The 22,458-nt window shown below is 43.0% G+C and overlaps 1 protein-coding gene across 1 annotated transcript in view; it reads right to left on the bottom strand.

Annotated features, from left to right (window-relative positions):
- The window catches only part of TMTC2 (transmembrane O-mannosyltransferase targeting cadherins 2), a 370,418-nt gene that overhangs the window by 149,625 nt on the left and 198,335 nt on the right, over positions 1 to 22,458 (bottom strand). The window lies entirely within an intron of this gene.

The following is a 22,458-nucleotide window of genomic DNA, read 5'->3' as shown; positions in this document are numbered from 1 at the left end:
GATAAGACTCAAATACCTGATTGGAGCGACAACTTTAGTTTTTTGTCAGGGCAGGAACAGGTTGGCTCTGAGGACGACGGGTGTGATAACGCACAGGGTGATGATGATGAGGTTGGAGATCCCACTTACTGTCAACCCACAGTCAGCCAAGAGATGAGGTCAGCAGAGGAGATGGAGGAAGATGCTAGTGATGACGAGGTCAGGTTGCGCCTTCCTGGACAGAGACGTAGTACTGGAAGCACGTCAACAACTGCATCCTCAAACACAACTCTGCCTCTCACCACAAGTCATGGTGGCTCTTCAGGTCGCATGGGTGCTAAGCCTTGCATAGCCTGGGCATTTTTTCAGATCGATAAAGATGACCCAACTCGTGTTATCTGTAACATTTGTCAGCAAAAGCTAAGTAGAGGCCAAAAAATACATAGTTTGAGTACTTCATGCATGAACCGGCACATGGACATGAAGCATAAGTTGCAGTGGGAAGCTCAGTGTGCTACAATGCGGCCTAGCCGGCCGGGCCAACCACCGTCTGCCATATCTTGTGCATCCGCGGCCTCTTCATCCTCTGTGACTGGGGGGACAGCAGTCACACCTGTTTTGGGGCGCAGACCTGCAACCTCTTTACCCGCAACAGCCAGCGTGATTGGCAGGTCATCATTTTCTTTGGAGGTGGTAACACCAGCTGGTGTTGAGCGCTGTCCGACATCGATAGCACCACCTTTGGATCAAGGCAACCTAACATGTCCGCCTGCATCTTCCTCACAGACCGGCAGTTTGCCGGGGACACCCTTATCAACCCCGTCTAAGCACAATAGCCAGCCCTCGGTCCCTCAGATGTGGACAAGTAAAAGACCATTTCCTCCTAGCCATGAGAAAGCTAAGAGGTTGAATTTCACCATCTGCAAGTTCTTGGCTACAGAAATGTTTCCTTTCCGCCTGGTGGACACAGAGGATTTTCGAGACCTTATGTCCGTCGCAGTGCCCCAGTACCAGATGCCCAGTCGGCACTACTTCTCAAAGAAAGGTGTGCCTGCGCTCCACCAGCACGTCGCACACAACATCACCGCTTCTTTGAGAAACTCTGTGTGTGACAGGGTGCATTTCACCACAGACACTTGGACGAGTAGGCATGGACAGGGGCGTTACATGTCGCTGACTGGGCACTGGGTAACTATGGTGACAGCAGGACAAGGGGCTGCTGTCCAAGTCTTGCCGTCCCCACGAGTTGTGCGTCAATCCTCTTTATGTCAAAGTTCCTCCACTGCTTCTGCCTCCTCAACCTCCTCTCGGTCTTCCACCTGCACCCAAAGCCTGTCTGGTCATGCCACAAGCTTTCTAACTGCGCAGAAGTGATCCTGCACACCTCCTTACTATGCTGGCAGTAGGGCTCAACGTCATCAGGCGGTTTTTACATTGAAATGTCTGGGAAATGTGAGTCACACAGCTGAGGAGTTGTGGTCAGCTCTGGAGAACCAATTTCATGAATGGTTGTCTCCACTGGACCTGAAACCAGGGAAGGCCGTGTGCGACAATGCTGCAAACCTGGGTGCGGCCCTTCGCCGGGGCAATGTCACACACGTGGCCTTGTATGGCTCACGTGTTTAACCTGGTTGTCCAGCAATTTTTAGCCCACTATCCCAGACTAGATGGCCTTCTGCAGAGGGCACGGTCGCTGTGTGCTCACTTCCGCCGTTCGCATCCCGCAGCTCAGCGACTTACATCTCTACAGAAGTCGTTGGGCCTGCCACTTCACCGGCTAAAATGCGATGTGCCTACCCGGTGGAATTCAACTCTGCACATGTTGCAGCGACTGTGGCAGCACCGACAAGCCCTGGTGCAATACGTTCTGACGTATAGCCTGGGCCAACGAGATTCAGAGGTGGGGCAAATCACGCTGGAGGAGTGGTCTCAGATCAGGGACCTATGCACCCTTCTGCACAGTTTTGAAATGGCGACGAAGATGTTTAGTGCTGACGATGCCATTATCAGCATGACTATTCCGGTGATTTACATGCTGGAGCACATGTTAAACAGAATTCGGAGTCAGGTGGTGGCACAAGAGGAGGTGGAGGAAGTAGAGGAGGAGGAGTTGTATGCTGAAGGGCTAACATCTGCAAGGTCCAGACGGTCGGCAGCACCAAGGCGGCAGGCATGTGAGGGTGGGGGAGATGGTTTTACCAGGGCGCATGGTAGCAGCCAAACTAGTGAGGAAGGTGCAGGAGCCCAGGAAGAAGTGGAGGACGAACTGATGGAAGACTCATCAGATGAGGGAGACCTTGATCACATTTCTGTTGTGCGAGGTTGGGGGGAGAGGACAGAGGAAGGAAGCATGATTGTTACCTCGCCACCAACACAACAGGGACTTGGTGCTCCTGGATGCGCAACACACATGAGTGCCTTCTTGCTGCACTACCTGCAACATGACCCTCGAATTGTGAGAATTAGAAATAATCCTGACTACTGGGTTGCCACACTGTTAGATCCCCGGTACAAAAGTAAATTTGCAGAAATTATTCCTGCCATAGAAAGGGATGCACGCATGCAGGAGTATCAGCAGAGACTGTTGCAGAATCTTACATGTGCTTTTCCACAAAATACCAGTGGTGCACATAGTGAATCTCACAGTTCCAACTTGCCAACCGTGGGACCGTCAAGTGTTCAGCACTCAAACCGTAACAGAACCACAGTATCTGCTGGTAACATCAATTTTGCGGAATCATTTCACCACTTTTTTAGCCCATCCTTTGCAAGGCCACAGGAGACAAGAAGTCTGACACATAGTCAACGCCTAGAGACGATGGTACAGGAGTATCTCCAAGTAAACATTGAAGCCACGACTGTGTCACTGGACCCTTGCTCTTTTTGGGCTTCCAATCTGGATAAATGGCCGGAGCTAGCCACTTACGCCTTGGAGATCTTGTCATGCCCCGCAGCCAGCGTTCTGTCTGAACGTGTGTTCAGCGCTGCTGGTGGTGTGCTGACAGATAAGCGCACGCGGCTCTCCACTGATAATGTAGACAGACTCACGTTCATAAAGATGAACAAATCATGGATCCGAAACGACTTTTCTACCCCTGTGTCATCCTGGGGAGAGTAAAAGCTTGATGATTGGTTAAAATCACCCTACCAACCGTTTTAAGCTTTCAAATTACTAATCATGTTTATCTGTATCTTGGCTGGAAAATAATTTGGGCTTTGTAGCAGTGTGCAGCACTGATCCTATTAGGCCATCTACACTAAAGCTTCACCAGATTTAAAATTAATAATAATTTTTAGCTGCATCTAGCCCGGAAAATAATTTTGGGGCTCCGAGATGCGCAAGACACATAAGTGCCTTCTTGCTGCACTACCTGCAGCATGACCCTCATATTGTCAGAATTCGAAGCAATCATGACTACTGGGTTGCCACACTCTTAGATCCCCCAAACTTTTCGATCAACCTTTTCATTTTAATAAAGACCAAAAAAATGGTCATTTTTGAAATTATAAGCATTAGCAGGTTGTTAGAAACTGAAATCAAACAGTTTTCAACTCAAAACTTTATTCTAGGTGATGTTACATTTTCACATAGGACCCCTTGTTCGAAAGGAGCTTCTGAACTCTCTCGTCCATTGAATTTGTCAGGTTTTGGATGGTTTCTGCTTCAATTGTTTTGCATGAGGACAGAATACCCTCCCAGAGCTGTTGCTTAGATGTGAACTGCCTCCCGCCATCATAGACACTCCTTTTAATGATGCTCCAAAGGTTCTGAATGGGGTACAGGTCAGGGGAGCATGGGGGTCACACCATAAGTTTGTCCCCTTTTATGCCCATAACAGCCAGAGATGCAGATGTTTTATGTGCAGCATGAGATGGTGCATTATCATGCAGAAAAATGATCTTGCTGTGAAATACATGGTTCTTCTTCTTGAACCATGGCAGGAAGTGCTGTTTGAGAAAATCCACATACATTATGGAGTTCATCTTTAGCGCCTTCAGGGATCCTAAAGGGGCCGACAATCTCTCTCCCCATGATTCCAGCCCAAAACATTACTCCACCTCCTCCTTGTTGGCGCTGTAGCCGTGTTTGCGTGGGGTGTCCATCAACCAGCCATCCTCCACTCCATCCATCTGGACCATCGAGCGCTGCACGGCACTCATCCGTGAACAAAACAGTTTTGAAATCAGTCTTCATGTAATGTTTGGCCCACTGGAGCCGTTTCTGCTTGTGTGAAGTGGATAGAGGAGGTCGACAGGATGGCGTATGCACAGCTGCAAACCTCTGAAGGACCCTGCATCTTGTTGTTCGGGGGACATTGGAGGCACAAGCAGCTTCAAAAACTTGTCTGCTGCTATGACAAGGCTTTTTTGCCGCTGCTCTTTCAACCTGACGTAATTGCCTGTAGGAAAGAGTCTACAATTTGCCCTTATCAGCACGCACACGTGTGTACTGTGAATCAGCTACATACTTCTTGATTGCCAAGACACTTCATCCTGATCATCGCACAATGTTGATTGTAGTCATGCCTTGACCTAAACACTCCACAATTTGTTGCTTCTCAGCAGCCGACACATCCTTTTTCTTTCCCATTTTGGCAGAAAATGTAGGCTGCTTAATAATGTGAGACAGCCTTCTTAAGTAGTCTTGCCTTTCATTGGACACACCTGCCAAACTAATTAGCACAGGTGTCTGCAATTGCTTACAGTGATATAAAGAGCCCTGACACACATCACCATCAATGAGTTTAACTGACAAACAAACAAATTCTTCCCTTATCACTCCTAAACACTTTTTGCATAATAATTTGGAACGCAGTGTACATGTACTTTTCCACAAAACACCAGTGGTTCACGTAGTGAATCTTACAGTTCTAACTTGCCAACCGTGGTCTGTATGGAGTTGTTCAATAAAGGGCCCAAAATTAAGATTACATAGATGGGAGAGGTCTCCATGAATAGGAATTCCTAAGTATTTGATACCCTGTGAGGGCCAGGCAAAGGGAAAGTTGGACTGGATGGAATCCTATATGGATTTGGGGAGGGAGACATCGAGGGCCTCAGACTTCGCTGCATTGATTTTAAAATTTGACCATGTAACAAAGTGATCTATTTCAGCCATAACAGCATGGATGGATATATGTGATTGAGTGATATATACTAGGACATCATCAGCAAATAGAGAGCACTTGTACTCGGAGCCTCCCACCTCAATCCACCTAATATTGGGGTTATGGCGAATTGATGAGAGCAGGTGCTCCGTCACTAGGATGTATAAGAGAGGGGACAGAGGACATCCCTGCCTTGTCCCATTGGTGATTGTGAAAGGTGCTGAAAATGTTCTGATGCACCCCCTGGGCCTTGGGACACCCGGAGCCGGACCCTTTTTGGTGGATGCTGGTGGTTGTAGTCTTCGTGGCGGCGACCCGGTTCCGTGGCTCAGGGTGGTCAAACCAGTGGCGGAACTATTTATGTGGTTTTGATGTTTAAATGTCCGACTACGCCACCCGTGGATTGCGGTCAGAGTGAACCGCCGCTGCAGGGCAGACCGCTGAGGCTGGTGTTGTGGGTGCAGCAGAGCGTAGCATAACTCCCCACGGGAGGAGTATAGCCTCAGGGCAGTGTATGCGGAGGATGGGGGTGATGGTGCAGGGCAGCAGCAGTAACGACACGGAGTCAGTGATGCAGTCCAGGGCCTTTACTCACAGTTCTTATTATCCAGACCACGTCTGCAGGTAACGGCTGCCCACGTCGTACTGTGCTCACCAGGTGAGGGGCTCAGACAACTCCCAGATAACTTTGGAGCGCTTCACAGGACCCCCTTTGTGTGTGCTTTGTTTGGCCTTTCTTACCAACCCTTCTGTCCGGCTGCCTCGGGCCTCCTCTTGGTAAACTTGGCGCCAGTTTCCCTGACCCTATGTGGTGCCTTCCTAGCGGGTGTAGCGAGGGGCTGCGCCACATAAAATGTCACAGCCTCCGGTTTCTAGCTGAGGGTCGCTTCCTGCCTCCACTAGTTTCGGGGACCGGTCTCCCCCTTTGGCCTGACCCCTCCACGCAGGTGGATTCGGGCGTGCGGTGGCGACTCGCCCGTCCGCACCCCTGGGATCCCTTCATTCCTCGTTACTGGAGCCTTCTCCGCTCCTCTTCCTTCCTTCTCCCTCTTGCAGGCCTGGGCCTCTGTTACTAGGCCCGCCTCCGGAGCAGAGCTCATGCAGAGCCCCTGCTCCCTGCCACTTCTGCTCAGACTTCTCTGCACTGAACTAAGATGGTGCCCACCTTTTATACTCCCTTCTCAATGCACCCAGGAACTGCTTCCTCCCTGCTCCTGCACTACAGGGTTCCCCTTCCTCAGTGTTCCCTCCCCTCACTCCAGCCAGGGACAGGGACTGTCGTGCCCATCTCTGAGACATATTGGTCGCCCTGCCCCACGGCAATGTGGTGTAATGCATGCAGGTGTCGGGTCCTGATCCACACTCCATCCTTACCTGAGAGTGAGATATCACACCTCTGGGTGAGGTGCAATACCTCTGTAGCAACCGAGCCCTCAGGGTGCTACAGTTCCATTTATCTTCAGCCTAGGTGACGTATTGCGATACAGGGCCGTGATTTTGGCTATAAAAGGGTCCCCTAGACCCCTACCCCAAGCTTTTTAAGAGAATCATATATGGCGTGCCAGGAGACTCTATGGAATGCTTTCTCAGCATCCAACGAGAGTATCTAATTACAAATTTTTAACTGCATCTAGCCCAGGAAATACTTTGTGCCTAGTAGCAGTGTCTGCTAGTCAGCGGATTATCCCGGCTGTTAAGCAAGCTACACCACCTGTAGTTTAGACACTTAATTTTTTCAAAGGAAATGCTTCGGGACCATGGGATACTCAGTGAAGAGCATCAGGAGGCACCCCAAGGCATAGGGGCTGGGACTGGCAGTAGGATGCCTTGCGGTGGACAGCCGAGCTCGATCCTTATAAAAGCTTTTTAACTGCAGCAGCTTTAGTGGACGCTACTGGAGCTGGAATTACGCGGCTGCTGGCATGAGACTTGCCCTCCAACAGATCCTTGTAAATGGATTTAAAGTGTATTCATTCAAATTAGAGAGACAATTTAAATTAAAAAGCTTAGAGCTGCCTCCACCACAGGGGGGCTCGCTCGACCCACCAGCGGACAGGCACCAGTATTGGGAGAGGGGGGCTGGCCATCAGGGTTCACCGCGGCTCTGGCACAAACCCGGCGACACGGAGGTGGCACGGGCAGGAGCGGACTGGCCGTGTCGGCTTCTCACTTTTTGGATTTTTGAAGGGCATGACATGCCTATATCTGTGTCTCCCCCTCCTTTTACTCCTCCACCTCTTTTCTTTTCGCATGACTATATGTACTTGTCACTTTTCCATGTGTTAGTTGTGTCTTCTGAGCAGTTTGTCAGCTTTTGGACACCTTTGAAGGTGTTTTCTATGTGTTTCTATGTGTTTTTGTTTGCCTGCCATTGGTTTTAACGGTGTTCGAAGGTGTTCGACGAACAGTTCGACGAACAGTTCGGCGAACACACGGGTGTTCGACGAACCGAACCTAACTCGAACACTACGGGGGTGGCTCAACACTAGTCATCGCACACATCACTGCTCAGTATACGGTTATTGGTGTCTGTAAGCATGTCCAACCCTTACTGACAGATGGCTCAGCAGGGCATCTGTGCAGAAAGAGCTGCCAATAAAAGTGTTGGGGTGTAGTTATAGAAGCCGCTCAAGGTATAGTGAGAAGTGCGGTGATTGAAATCGCTCTGTGCACACCCCCATGACTGAAAGCCAGTGGCTCCATGGAGGAAGTTATTCAATTTTTTTATAGTCGCTGCACTCTCAGAGTTTCCTGACCGTTTTCCTTTAATAAACTTCATAATTTACTTGCTGTTAAAATTTCTGCACAGAAATTTCCTGTCTGGGCTTTGAACAGCTGAACCAGAAGCTTTGTGGTGAACTCTGAACAGTGAGGTCATGGGAGCCAAGGCTTGGGATCCTCAGAGCGGACGGAAGAAGGGAAAGCACACAGAACAAGTAATCTTATTAGCTTGTGGCTTTAGTCCGAGTGGATGGTGATGGGAGGAATGCCAAATTACATTATAATACCCGTATTCATTATCTGACTCCCCCCATAGTACACTGAGCCGATGTGGTGCCAGTGTCACTATTGGTGACATTGTTGCATGCAGGAGAGTGTCAGGATAGCACATACTAGATGAAGTGAGAGGAATGTTAAGGAAAAACTGTGAGCAGCAATTTATCCATCTTGAGAAAACATAGGAGTCTCAGGATGGTGCTTTATAGGTGAAGTGGGCGTGAATATGTGAGCTCTGGGAGAGACACAAATCTGCCTCTTTGAAAAAGTTTGCTAATATTTGATTCTGCTATTTTGGGGAACTAGACATACAGTACAGACCAAAAGTTTGGACACACCTTCTCATTTAAAGATTTTTCTGTATTTTCAGGACTATGAAAATTGTACATTCACACTGAAGGCATCAAAACGATGAATTAACACATGTGGAATTATATACTTAACAAAAAAGTGTGAAACAACTGAAAATATGTCTTATATTCTAGGTTCTTCAAAGTAGCCACCTTTTGCTTTGATGACTGCTTTGCACACTCTTGGCATTCTCTTGATGATCTTCAAGAGGTAGTCAACGGAAATGGTTTTCACTTCACAGGTGTACCCTGTCAGGTTTAATAAGTGGGATTTCTTGCCTTATAAATGGGGTTGGGACCATCAGTTGTGTTGTGCAGAAGTCTGGTGGATACACAGCTGATAGTCCTACTGAATAGACTGTTAAAATTTGTATTATGGTAAGAAAAAAGCAGCTAAGTAAAGAAAAACGAGTGGCCATCATTACTTTAAGAAATGAAGGTCAGTCAGTGCGAAAAATTGGGAAAATTTTGAAAGTGTCCCCAAGTGCAGTTGCAAAAACCATCAAGCGCTACAAAGAAACTGGCTCACATGAGGACCGACCCAGGAAAGGAAGACCAAGAGTCACCTCTGCTTCTGAGGATAAGTTTATCCGAGTCACCAGCCTCAGAAATCGCAGGTTAACAGCAGCTCAGATTAGAGACCAGGTCAATGCTACACAGAGTTCTAGCAGCAGACACATCTCTACAACAACTGTTAAGAGGAGACTTTGTGCAGCAGGCCTTCATGGTAAAATAGCTGCTAGGAAACCACTGCTAAGGACAGGCAACAAGCAGAAGAGACTAGTTTGGGCTAAAGAACGCAAGGAATGGACATTAGACCAGTGGAAATCTGTGCTTTGGTCTGACGAGTCCAAATTTGAGATCTTTGGTTCCAACCACCATGTCTTTGAGCGACGCAGAAAAGGTGAACGGATGGACTCTACATGCCTGGTTTCCACCGTGAAGCATGAAGGAGGAGGTGTGATGGTGTGGGGGTGCTTTGCTTGTGACACTGTTGGGGATTTATTCAAAATTGAAGGCATACTGAACCAGCATGGCAACCACAGCATCTTGCAGCGGCATGCTATACCATCCGGTTTGCGTTTAGTTGGACCAGCATTTATTTTTCAACAGAACAATAACCGCAAACACACCTCCAGGCTGTGTAAGGGCTATTTGACCAAGATGGAGAGTGATGGGGTGCTACGCCAGATGACCTGGCCTCCACAGTCACCAGACCTGAACCCAATTGAGATGGTTTGGGGTGAGCTGGACCGCAGACTGAAGGCAAAAGGGCCAACAAGTGCTAAGCATCTCTGGGAACTCCTTCAAGATTGTTGGAAGACCATTTCCTGTGACTACCACTTGAAGCTCATCAAGAGAATGCCAAGAGTGTGCAAAGCAGTCATCAAAGCAAAAGGTGGCTACTTTGAAGAACCTAGAATATATGACATATTTTCAGTTGTTTCACACTTTTTTGTTAAGTATATAATTCCACATGTGTTAATTCATGGTTTTGATGCCTTCAGTGTGAATGTACAATTTTCATAGTCATGAAAATACAGAAAAATCTTTAAATGAGAAGGTGTGTCCAAACTTTTGGTCTGTACTGTATCTACTGCAGGATTATTGGGGGGATCTGAATTTGGACTAAGATTTCTGAAGTTAGCTCCTACGGGCTATCAAAAGTTATTTAGGCAATAATTTACAAGGCAGCTGCATTTTATGCAATTCATTAAAATCTTCTGCAAGAAATTCAAGGTGGAGTTAGGATTAGGGGAACATTTAAGAAGTGATTGCTTATTTTAAGTGCATAAAATAAGGTTGCTGAAGATTCTTCATTCCTCACCAACAAGATTACGTGGTACTGTCGCTTTGGTCTGCAAGCACAATAACCTCCACTCTGACCCCAGCGCAACTCACAGGATGAGCTGTCAGGTTTGGCAGACTTCCCATCTACAGCTGTATCCTCTATGTTATATTGTAATTCAAGAAGGGACTTTACGCTGCCTTCTACAATACTAAGCCATTCTCTTTCTTCACTTAAGCAATTTTGGGTTAGCCAGTGTCCACCACAATCTATCTCCTGTAAATTGTCAGCTATAAGATTATTTTAATCATAATGACAAAAAAATTGTTACATTTTGGGTACTTCAAAAATTGAACTTCAAAACCATGCATAAAATTAAAATAATAATTTAGTAATTTGAAGTGCCTGTGTTAAGAAATAAAGTTTTGAAGCCAGATGCAAATTAGCTTGTAAAGTGCATGCCCTCACTGTACTTTTAAACTTATTTCATGTGATTTCGAAGCTTAAAAGGGACTGTCAGCAACGTTACACACACACACCAAACCAGTTATACGTGCATGTAGCTATTTCAAAACAAGTCCAGCAATACCTGCAAATGGCCAGTCCATTCCTCCATTACGGAGAAATTAGAGTTGGAATTGATGTGCAAATGAGGTTGTAGACCTGAAGCCTCTGTCACTCCAGCTCTATTCCCCGCCCAGTGCTACCTCCTCCTGCTCCTGTGCCAGAGGTCAGATATCATATAAGTTGTCAAGTCAAGCAGTGGGAGGTGGTGTTTATTGTCATTAGTTAGATTGCCTTTAAAGTATAATGCTAAGACTTTATACAATTTACACAAACCCAATTTCAAACTTTTTAGGTGATAATCTAACATGTGAAGGACTTAGTAAATGCTGACAGACATACAAGTATAGAACTGAGAGTTCAGTCTACATAAAGGGTGAACTGCAAGCAGACTTGAGGGGCATTAGGGACTTTCGTATTGGATAGGTCATCAATATCAGATCAGTGGGAGTCCGCACCCAAGTGATCAGTTGACCTAAAGTCTATGATACACATGAATTCACTTCGATGGCAGTCAAAGAACCAAAAACATGGAGGCAGATGCAGCTGACATCATAATTCTTTTTGATTTCAAACAAACAAATCTAAACAGCTCTGAGCTTCAGTACTGGGCTAAACATTTCATCAGGCCATTCAGAGACAGAAGCAATGTGGAGTTTATGTACACAAAAAAATATCATTTGCATGTCATTAACACATAAATTAATGACATTTAATATTATTGCAGTGAGTAGTATAATAACATTAACATACTGCTCACTTGATAATCATAAATTACCATTAATCTGCATGTTAATGATGTATTTTGGCACCATTTTTGTACCAGGTTCAATCCAGTAAACTGATGGTCTTGATTCTACATGTAATTTCCAGTATAGGTAAAGTAAGCAGTAAAGTAAACCGATCAACTCCTCTGAACAAGTTTCTAAACATTGTTCAGGCAATCTACACAGTAAGGCGCTGTTATATTTTATTATTAATACATTAAATAGGAGAGAGCAGCAGTATCACTCATGGTCACTACACAATATACGGCGCTGTGCTAATTCTGATGTGTCGTGGCCGCTGATCTATGGTGGTGCCAGGAGTCAGATCCTCACTGATCCGATACTGATGACCTTGCCTAGAGGTTGTTGTGCCCTTCACACAGCTCCTCCTAAACCAATAAACATGGACAATTCTCTACTAGAGCTGAACTAGATAGTAAATAGTACCCCATGGGACAGAAGAAGTGAGACCACCCTCCGCACAGCCAGTGGCTAGCTTTGTAGAATTCAGAACTGGAAAGAAGTATCATGGAAGCTCTTTCAGTTTACAGACTGGAGAGAAACTATTCACTTGGCCATAACAAAGCACTAGAGTAGACTCCCTCGTACAGTATTATTAGATCATCTTATAAATGGGAAAAATATAAAAGTTTGTTTTTTTGCTCAATTTCTTTTAAAAAGTTTCCATGTATTTTTTTTTTAAGACAATGAGTAAAATAATAATGGTTTCTCCTATAAATTAACATATATATTCAATCCCAGGGCTGGTTTTAAAAGACCGGAGTATGAATAAACATGTGCTATCGATTCTTGTTCGTATTGCATCTGACACCATCTGTCGGCATCTAAATGGATATCAAGATAAGAGGAATTCAGAATCCATTCATTAATTTGTGCAGATGGAAAAGCTGCCGTAACAGTTTTGATAACCACATGAGACTCCGCAGACACAGGTAGGAATCTCACCAACTCTATTCATGTTAGCAGAAGAAGTGCTAGATATTTAGTGCCGCCATCACACTAATCAAAGCCAACTTCCCATGAGGCAAAAATATAAATGCAGAACTAAATGAAATGAAGACAATACAGGAGGCACCTAGATGGCAGGTTATTAAAATGTTTCCTGACCTAAAATGGGTGAAAACAAGCTGTGTACCTTCAGAGACAGCTGCGGGGCAATACAGTCTGCACCCTGGCATGGCTCCATTTACAAAGGCCCTCCTTGACTCCAGTCTCTAGCCAGGGGATTAGTATAAAGCTTGCCCTATTTACTAACCAGCTGTAAGACACAAGTGCCAGTTTTATGTTACGCCATGTGCCTTAATAAATGGTTATACACCAGTATGGAGGGAGGGAAACAGAGATTGGTGTTAAGTGTGGGAATAAGGATATCTCAGATGAAGAGAAGTGGAAAGCTTTTGAAATTATTTTTTCTTTACTCTGAATCAGAGCTACAACTACGATGGAAGAGAGCATATGGATAGTGGTTCTCTACAATATCCTGTTTTCAGAAGAGTTGAAGGGTAGATCCATTTTTTTCCTTTGTTAGTGCTCCCCTTCCTCTTTCAATTCCCATTAACATAATTAACTCCCCCCACCTCCTTCCCCTACCCCTTTCTTATTCCAATTAATTCCCTGTTGTTTCTTCTTTATAAAGTTCATGTTGATACTTAGTATAGTGGCTACATTATATTGTTATCACCCTTTTGAACATTCAAAAATAAAGAAGAAAGGCGATTCCAGCAGCTAAACAGGAAAGGGTTCTTTATAGTCAGAGCAGTCAAACTGTGGAATGCCGACCACAAGAGGTAGAGATGGCCGACACTAAAACAGCTTTTATTAAAGAGCTGGATGATTTCCTCAATACACAGAACATTATAAGTTATAGGTAATTTAGTGACAAAAATCTATAATTGGTGGAGAAAGGCTGAACCTGATGGACTTAGGTCTTTTTTCAACCAATGTAACTACATGAATATATATATATATATATATATATATATATACATAAGTAACCTTTCCAATGAGCTATTATTTTTCTAAAGTACCTTTTGTTTGGTCCCCATTATGTGTATCACTCCATGGTGATACAGTATCGCACACAGGTTTTGGTAAATTGGTGGGATTACTCCAATTTCTGACATGAGTTACACACGTGGTCAAAATTGTTGGTACCCCTCGTTTAATGAAAGAAAAACCCACAATGGTCACAGAAATAACTTGAATCTCACAAAAGTAATAATAAACTAAAAATCTAGAAAATGAACAAATGAAAGGCAGACATTGCTTTTCCACCCTGCTTCCACAGAATTTAAAAAAAAAATTAAACTCATGAAATAGGCCTGGACAGAAATGATGGTATTCTTAACTTAATATTTTGTTGAACAACCTTTTGAGGCAATCACTGCAATCAAACGATTCCTGTAACTGTCAATGAGACTTCTGCACCTCTCGACAGGTATTTTGGCCCACTCCTCATGAGCAAACTGCTCCAGTTGTCTCGTGTTTGAAGGTTGCCTTTTCCAGACGGCATGTTTCAGCTCTTTCCAAAGATGCTCAATACTTCTATATACAAGCCCAGTGACTGATTACAAAGACTGTAGACACCTGTGATGCTAATTAGCGGACACAACTTGATTTAACATGTCCCTTTTGTCACATTATTTTCAGGGGTACCATCATTTCTGTCCAGGTCTATTTCATGAGTTTAATTTTTTTAAAATTCTGTGGAAGCAGGGTTGAAAAGCAATGTCTGACTTTCATTTGTTCATTTTCAAAGATTTTTAATTTATTATTACTTTTTTCAGATTCAAGTTATTTCTGTGACCATTGTGGGTTTTTCTTTCATTAAACGAGAGGTACCAACAATTTTGACCACGTGTGTAAAAGTTTGCCTATGAACGTCCAGGTCACAGACACAGACCCATAGTCTGTGATGCGATTTCACAGTGATTTTCCTTTCAAAACTGCATTGGGAAACAATGGCAGTTTAGGAAAAAGCACATGCAGTTTTACTTCATACTACTGGATGTTTTAAATACATGCACACACCATTCATTCTCTATGAGACTACAGGGGGGCAACCAAGAGCAATGCTGAATAGATTGGTGGTAGCAACCGCTCTATTTAGACCAGGCTCCGCATAGCTCCTTTCTCAGAACTGATGGGGGTCCTAGCAGTCAGACCACTGCTGATCATCAAGTTAAAACTTATCCTAGGGATATGTGATAAAGGGCTATTCTCATCTTTAAAACTTACGTGATATCTTCACTATTTATTAGTTTAAATTCACATAACTTTCTACCCTCGCTCAGTTCAAAGGCTCGGACTACCAATCAACTTACAATTGAGAATGCCGAAGTGGGAAGTAGAGCTAACATGGTAACAGTCTATATACTGAGAAGGTGAGGTGCCAGGCAAAGATCATTTTTTGAAGGACTGGTATAATTGATTCTGGAACTTATGTTCAAAATCCATTGACCCTACTGTGAAGAGGGTGACGGTCTAGTTATCAGCTTTCAGTTATGTGTTTTGGATTAGGGTTACTAATAGTAAATTACAGTTATGAGCAATATGTAAAAAAAGGGCATAGTCCGTACAAAAAAGAACTTTTGATGAAGCTGAGGGTAATTTTGATTACAGTACTTATAATGATCATTAGCCCTCAGCAACTGCTATTAATGTCTACAGATATGAATTATTGGCTAAGGACATTCAGATATGTCCTTCTGTACATTTGCGTCACAAAATGTCTATGCTTTATGTGCCTATGGGTGACCACCTAGCGGTTGGGATGTGAATTATACCCTACAATGGATTTGGATTGAATTTGTTTCTTGAGCAATTGTGAGTCCTTAAATGGAATTTGACACCAACTTTCTGTGTACAGTCTGCATAGGCAGAAAGCTACCGATCAATGGTCAACAGAGCTCATGAATATGGAGGACTACCAGGCAGCAGGTTTTGTAGTCCTCTAGTGATAATCTCCTACTGATAAAACTGATTTTATCGAAACTACAACGGACAGCCATGTAAATGTCTCATTATTGGAATCAGGGTCTCTGTCTCTACACTATGTTGGTCTCAGATTAGGTGGCAATACATTTGGGAATCACCAGGTTATGAAAAGGTAAAGAGTGGACACATTGGTATGATACTTTTATATATCATTCACTTTTATTTCTCAATCTGTAACAAATTTTGGTGGTTCATAATTTTGAGTAGATATCAAGAAAAAAACAACTAGAGATTGACTTTCATCCAGGTGGGAAATTATAATCCCATGTACTGTATGTGTGAAGCTTTCTTTCTTTGTAAAGTGCAGGCAGCTCAGAAGGTGATTTAGAAATCCTGCAATTTACGAGACTTTTGAATCCAAGTGTGGATTACTGTTACCGGCAGAAATTTCCGTATTTTCTACTATAAACTATCGCGCAAATGCTTGAAAAATATATCGAATCAATTCATTAGTACCACCATGTAAGTCTCTGGGAGCCAGGGATAAATATTTGCCTTTAAATACTTATGTAATGACAATTTCTCCTTGGCTTTCCACATAGCAAAATAAACAGAGGCCAAATGAATCTGGGAATGTGTTTCATGTTCTACCTACAAGAACCCGAATGAACGACTGAACCAATTAGCAGCTTTATTGAGTGTTTATTAAAAATGCAATTTTCGTTGCCAGTTTATAAATATTGAATTTGCACTTTAGACTGTGAAACCACAAGAAGGATGTATCGTGGCGATACGCAGAAGCGTGGTTGCAGCTTTTCTGTAGTGTCATCAACAGAGGATAAGCCGCGTATCAGGGCTCTAATTAAACATGGGAGCAATCAATAAACATGGGCCGTAAAAGGAGGCCATTAGTCTAGTGACAGCATTAGATATGTATACGTCTTCTAGAACATAAAACCCTACACATTCATTGACTAACGACTAGAATACTTGAACAAGTAATCACAGTTCTGGACATTACCATGACTCCAATCAAGGCATTTCTCATTAACCGTACGGTATATTTTGCTTAAATAGGCCAACCGATGTTGTGTTTGTATTGATCCCGAGTTGTATAAGGTCACATAAAACATTTAAAACTGTGTATGTTTTCATATGGAAACAATTAAGTCGTGAATGAATTGCGGGCTGATGTTTGCCATGAGTACACGTTCAGGATAATCTATGACCCATCACGGAAATTGTCTTCATCTCGTTAAGAGTATAAAGAGCGTTCACAGAAAGGTTAAAAAGAAAAAAGAAGGCTTAGGTAAAATATATCTACAAGTATTGGCTATTATATCCGTTAAGATGAATTATTCCACACATTGAAAGATTTATTTTATACATAAAAATAATGGTGTCCCAGGAAAATACATCCATCTTTCCCATACAAACTTTTTTATTATTATTAAATATAAATAATAACTTTGCTGTTTGGATCGGCACAATAACCCACTTGTATCATTTTTCTGCGTGCCAAACAGCTAAGTTGTCCTCGAACCCCTTTTCCAATAATGTTAACCCAGGTGCACTAGGAGTCTGTAATAGGAAATTAAGCTTTCCAAGGAAAAGATTTCAGTTGGCAATTAGGGGACACATGGGAACCCCACACTAATGCCCAAAATCTGTCTAACTTCACTATTAGCAGGTCCCAAATGGACAATGCATCATTTCCTATTTACTGGGAGATTTCATTTGCTACACATACCATTGGTATGATTGCACCAAAATACTTATGGGGTCTACATCATGCTCACAGCACTTATCTTCTATGAGCAAAAATCTACTTTTTACTTATACAATGCTTCATTCTAGACTTGACATTAACTTATTATAGTTTGATAAAGTAAAAAGCTGCTAAGTAGATTTGCAGCTAGGCTATCGTACATGGGCTCAAAATTTGGTATGCTACCGTAGCTTTCTACCCAAACACCCTTAGGCCTCATTCACACGTCCATGTTTAAACACATACATTAAAAGATGGTATGCTGTCATCAGTGTCGGGAGTCCGTTTTTACCATTAGTGTTATTCACGGATGGATAAATAAATTACAAAGCTTCTCCTATCCTATGCAATGTTAATGGCCTATGGATTATACACTGATGCCATTGTGTGTTGTACGTGTTTTTTCACGGACCCATAGACTTGTATTGGCCCTTTTCATCTGTGTAAAAAACAGACATGTGAGTTTAGCACAGACACACGGTCCGTGAAAAAACATGGACATGTGAATAGCACCATATGTATGCTTAAATTACTACTTAACAGGAACGAGCAGATCTTTACACAAAATACATTTTTAGGGAACATTTTATGTTTACAAAAAAAAAAAAAAAAAGCTTTCCAAACCGATGAAATGTGGCATTTAAAGAGAGTTTACTTAGTTTAAACGCTTTCACAGTTCTTATTAAGGTATGTCGAAAGCAAATGAAAGAGCACGGGAGGTCTTAAAGTGCTTTACTGAGAATTCTGAACATATATAAATTGACAAGGAGTGTTCTTAAACTTTTGGATACAATCCACCCAAGACCTTAAAGTGGCTTAATAAGGTTAGAATAAAAGGGCTACTTTTTTCTACCCAAATGAGCTGCAATACGGGACATAACCCATGTGAAAGAAAGGTGTAATAATAATAATAATAAAAAAAAGGCTCATTTCATTTTTAATTTTATACAATCTTTTGAGGGACTGAAATGTATTATGTTATGTCTTTTTTCACACATGAACTTGCATGCAAAAGACATATGAAATTGAAATCTATGCATGGAATTCATCTGCATCCGTATGGAAGTCTGCATATCTCAGCACACACATCTACATGCATCCCAAAATCTAGACACTAAATCAATAAAGATGCAATGTTACAAAGTGCAAACACTATAAGGAAGAAGGAAATTAAGTCTATTGTTAAGAGAACCTGTCACTTGCTCAAAAAAAATGAGTTAAATACCTTGTAAAAATCAGTGCGTTCTACTAATTTTGCAGCTTTTTTCCATTTTGCTCTGGATCGTTCCATTGAAGACATCACATTTGTTGATTTTGGGGCGCAGTATGTGAAATCTCTGCTGGCAGACCAACTAGGCGTTTCTTCAGTCTTCTCAGAGGGTGTGTGCTTTTATCCCTCCCTTAGAGAGTTGCCTTTTCCTATATTGTTGTCTATTGATACTTATTGAGACTATTTAGAATGTCTGGTGCCCTATTTTACACCCTTTTCCTGCTTTTTTTCTATATAGCGCTCCTGAGCTGTGACTGGCAGCATCTGGAAGGGAAGGGTGAAAGCACACACCCCCAAAGAAGCCTCTAAAGAAACTCGCAGTTGAACTGCAAGCACAGATTTCACAACAAATGTGATATCTCTGAAAATGGAGCATCGCAGCACAAAAAGGAAAAAAGCTGCACAATCAGGGAAGCTCAAGGATTTTTAGAAGTAACTCAGGTTTTAGTAAGTTACAGGTCCTCTTTAAGTGGATTCCACGATTAGAAAATATGCCTACGTTCTTCCAGAAACAGGCACTTCACAAGTCCACAGTTTGTGTATTATTAGAGCTCAGCGCTATTCATTTCTGTGGATCTAAGCAACAGTTCTAGACACAACTTATGGACAAATGGACACTTTTTTTTTTTTAGAAAACAATCCTGCTTTTCTCTTATGGACAACCCCCAAACAGCTCCTTTAAGAAAGAAAGCACTTGTCAGAGAAAATTATATTTAGTCAGACTATTTCCAATCCCCCTAGATGCTGAACTGATAAATTTCACATGACAGCTCTCTCCACGACAGTGTAATTAACCCGAGGATCTCATGGGTGCAAGGGACTTCATTGTGAAAATGAGAAATGTTGTTGTCCTTTTGGATATTATAACTGAGCTGAGGTCGATCTTAACAAAATGACATTTACATACTAAAAAAAGTACCAGAATCTGTTATGTAACTTACTAAAAAAAATTTAGATTATTGGTAAATTAGGAAAAAACGTTACGCAAAAACAATAAGTTGACTATATGAACGCCATGATGGTGTGAAAATGTCTGACCTTTCTAAAAAGTGAAGCAAAGCAATACATATGATCTAGGAAAATACACAATACAGGTATCTCATCTCTCAGACTGAAGCAAGAGGTTTAGTTAATGAATTACATTGCTACTAAGCAAAATGGTAATCACTGGTCACAAACAAGGCTGTATTGCAGAACATCACCACAAAGGTTTATACGCCTTGATTTCTAAATATATGAGATAATTGCCTAAAGTTAAAGTTTAGCTTTACGCATTCTCCATGTACACGTCATGTTATAATGTCAGAGAAGCTTTCTGCTGCAAACATCATTTGTGTAAAAAGCCCTATAATAATAATCTTTATTTTTATATAGCGCCATTAATTCCATAGCACTTTACAGACATTATCATCGCTGTCCCCATTGGGGCTCACGAGCTAGATTCCCTATCAGGATGTCTTTGGAGCGTGGGAGGAAACCGGAGAACCCAGAGGAAACCTACGCAAACACGGGGAGAACATACAAACTCCTAGCTGATCTTGACCTCGATGGGATTTGAACCCAGGACCAGTGAGCCACCGTGCTGCCCTATATGTTAGGTTCATGAAATGAGGTACAAAGCAAATAATGTTACCAGGGAGGATTGAAATTATACAACCGAAAAAAAGTCACCACTAAAGAACACCTAGCTGCTGTGTAACAAAAAGCATTGAGAATTAGATTATGTACACATTACGATTGGATCACAAGTTAGTGGCACTGTCGTGACTTCTGTCTGATTCAGATGGAACTTTTAACAGAGTCATTTACTATAATGAGACAAGATGAAGCCACTTCTTGCCCAGTCCCACGGTGTCCCATCTTTTTGGAGGTGCACAAAAGTGCTTGACCAGTAAGTGACTCAGTCTGCCTCGTCATAGTGAATGGTTGGGTCTGGATTTCTGTACAGTCTTCAAATGGAGGTCCCTGAAGAGTCCCAAATGTGTGGCCCAACATAGTGTGAGCCTGGCCTTAGGCCTTTGTGATTAGTAGTTAGAAGAGTTGCACATATGCTAATTTAAAGTGAGAGTTCACCCTCAATCTGTCACCAGGATTAAGTTTACCAATCTGAGAACATCATAAAATAGGGGCAAAGACCCTTTTTCGAGTAGTGTGTGTCAGTAACTGGACTTCTTGCTGTAGTTTTGATAAAAGTTTTATCCTCTGCAGTTATATTAGTCTTCTAAATGATGAGCTCTTTATAACCTCACTAGCTCTCTGTGCATAGGCAGAGAGCTGCCTGTGACGATACAACTTAAAATCTTAATTAGCCAGACAATTAGATTGGTTATACCAAGAGAAATACCTTATTGTGTTTAATTAGAGATTGCAGGCTGTGTTTTATTAATGTTCTGCTTGCTCGTCAGTTTATGTACACTAATTTAACTTGTAAAGTGTCCAGCATTCAACTAATCTGATTAGTATCTCAGGAGCCTCTAACCATTGTTCAAAAATCGTCTAGGCCAATTGTATAACTGTTGAAAGAAGATCCGGCGGAGCCTTCACCACAGGGAGCCTCACATATAGACCCAGGTGATGTGGTCGACCTGAGAAAGATACCTCCACTACACTTAGCTTTGGGGGGCGAGGATGAGAGCAGTTCTGCCATTCAGGGAGCTGAGCCCAGAGAAGCAGAAGGGGCATGTGTTTTTGTAGCACTTTGACTTGGGACAGAGAATCAAGGAGCATCAGAAAGACTTTACAAGGAGAATGAGAGACATCCTTCAGGACAGCAGATGGACTGCATGTTGTCCAAAGAGACACAGATTTGTATTCTACATGATTCTAGACTAAGGGTACCGGCCCTGACTGGAAAGATTTGGATCTGCTCCATTGACCATCAGAGAGACATGGATACATTTTTAGGAGACCAAGGTGGAACTTAGAAGTCAACTGGCCCCATGGATATGTTGTTTGGGGTTGCCAGGAGGGACCCGCTGGTTGCCTGCAATCCACGGAGACATTCGGAGAAGCCAGATGGGGACCCGCCAGTCATCTGGCTCCATGGAAATTCTTGGAGAGGCCAGGGTGGGACCCTTGGGTCTCCTGGGATTGAACCTTGATGGACTGCTAGCTTTCTAAGCTTGCCGCTACCTTCTCTCTGTGGGGGGCCACTGGTGGAGGTAGTCGGCCCTGGAAGTCTCCCAAGTCGCAGCTGTTCTATCCCAGGTGGGAGGAGAAGGAAGGGTGAGAATGTTGTACTATCTTGGGTATTTGCTGGGACTGTTTTGTGTGTTTATTGCACGCTTTGTGGTTCATTAAAGTATTGACACGCTGTTTTACCCTCACTCTGTGTTGTCTGAGTAGCGTTACGCCCATGGAAGACCCCGGGTCTTCACACTGCCAATTAACGGTGCGGTGAAAGGCAGAGTTCATGAATATCAAGCGTATCATTGAGAGGACTAGACGAGCTCCAACCGATAAAACAGTGTTTTATGAAAACTACAGTAAGAAGCTAAGTAACTGACCCAAGCACTGGAATCAGGGTCTCTTCCCCTATTTTATCCTGCTCTTAAATGGGTCAATAAAAATCTGGTGCTATAGTCTCTTTAAATAAAACGTATGTAATGGTTAATTTCCTTCCCTAGTTTCTGGTATAGGGCTTCAAATCCATGGCTGCTTACGTCTGCCACTAGAGGGAGTATACTGCTTATAGTGTTAAAGGGAGTCCGTTTATTGGGATATTCCACCTAATCTGAGAGCAGTATAGTGTAGAGACAGAGACCCTGATTCCAGTGATGTATCACTAACTGGCTGCTTAGTGTAGTTTTGATAAAACTGCAGGAGATTATCACTAGATGACTAGTAAACCTGCTGCCTGGTAGTCCTCCATATTCATGAGTTGTGCATAACCCGGCCTCCATCACTGAT

Source organism: Phyllobates terribilis, unplaced genomic scaffold (genome assembly GCF_046119375.1).
Source record: "Phyllobates terribilis strain yellow unplaced genomic scaffold, ASM4611937v1 Scaffold_11__3_contigs__length_659146591, whole genome shotgun sequence".
Taxonomy (NCBI): domain Eukaryota; kingdom Metazoa; phylum Chordata; class Amphibia; order Anura; family Dendrobatidae; genus Phyllobates; species Phyllobates terribilis.
The sequence above is the reverse complement of the archived record's forward strand: the minus strand, read 5'-3'. Positions and strand labels throughout refer to the sequence as shown.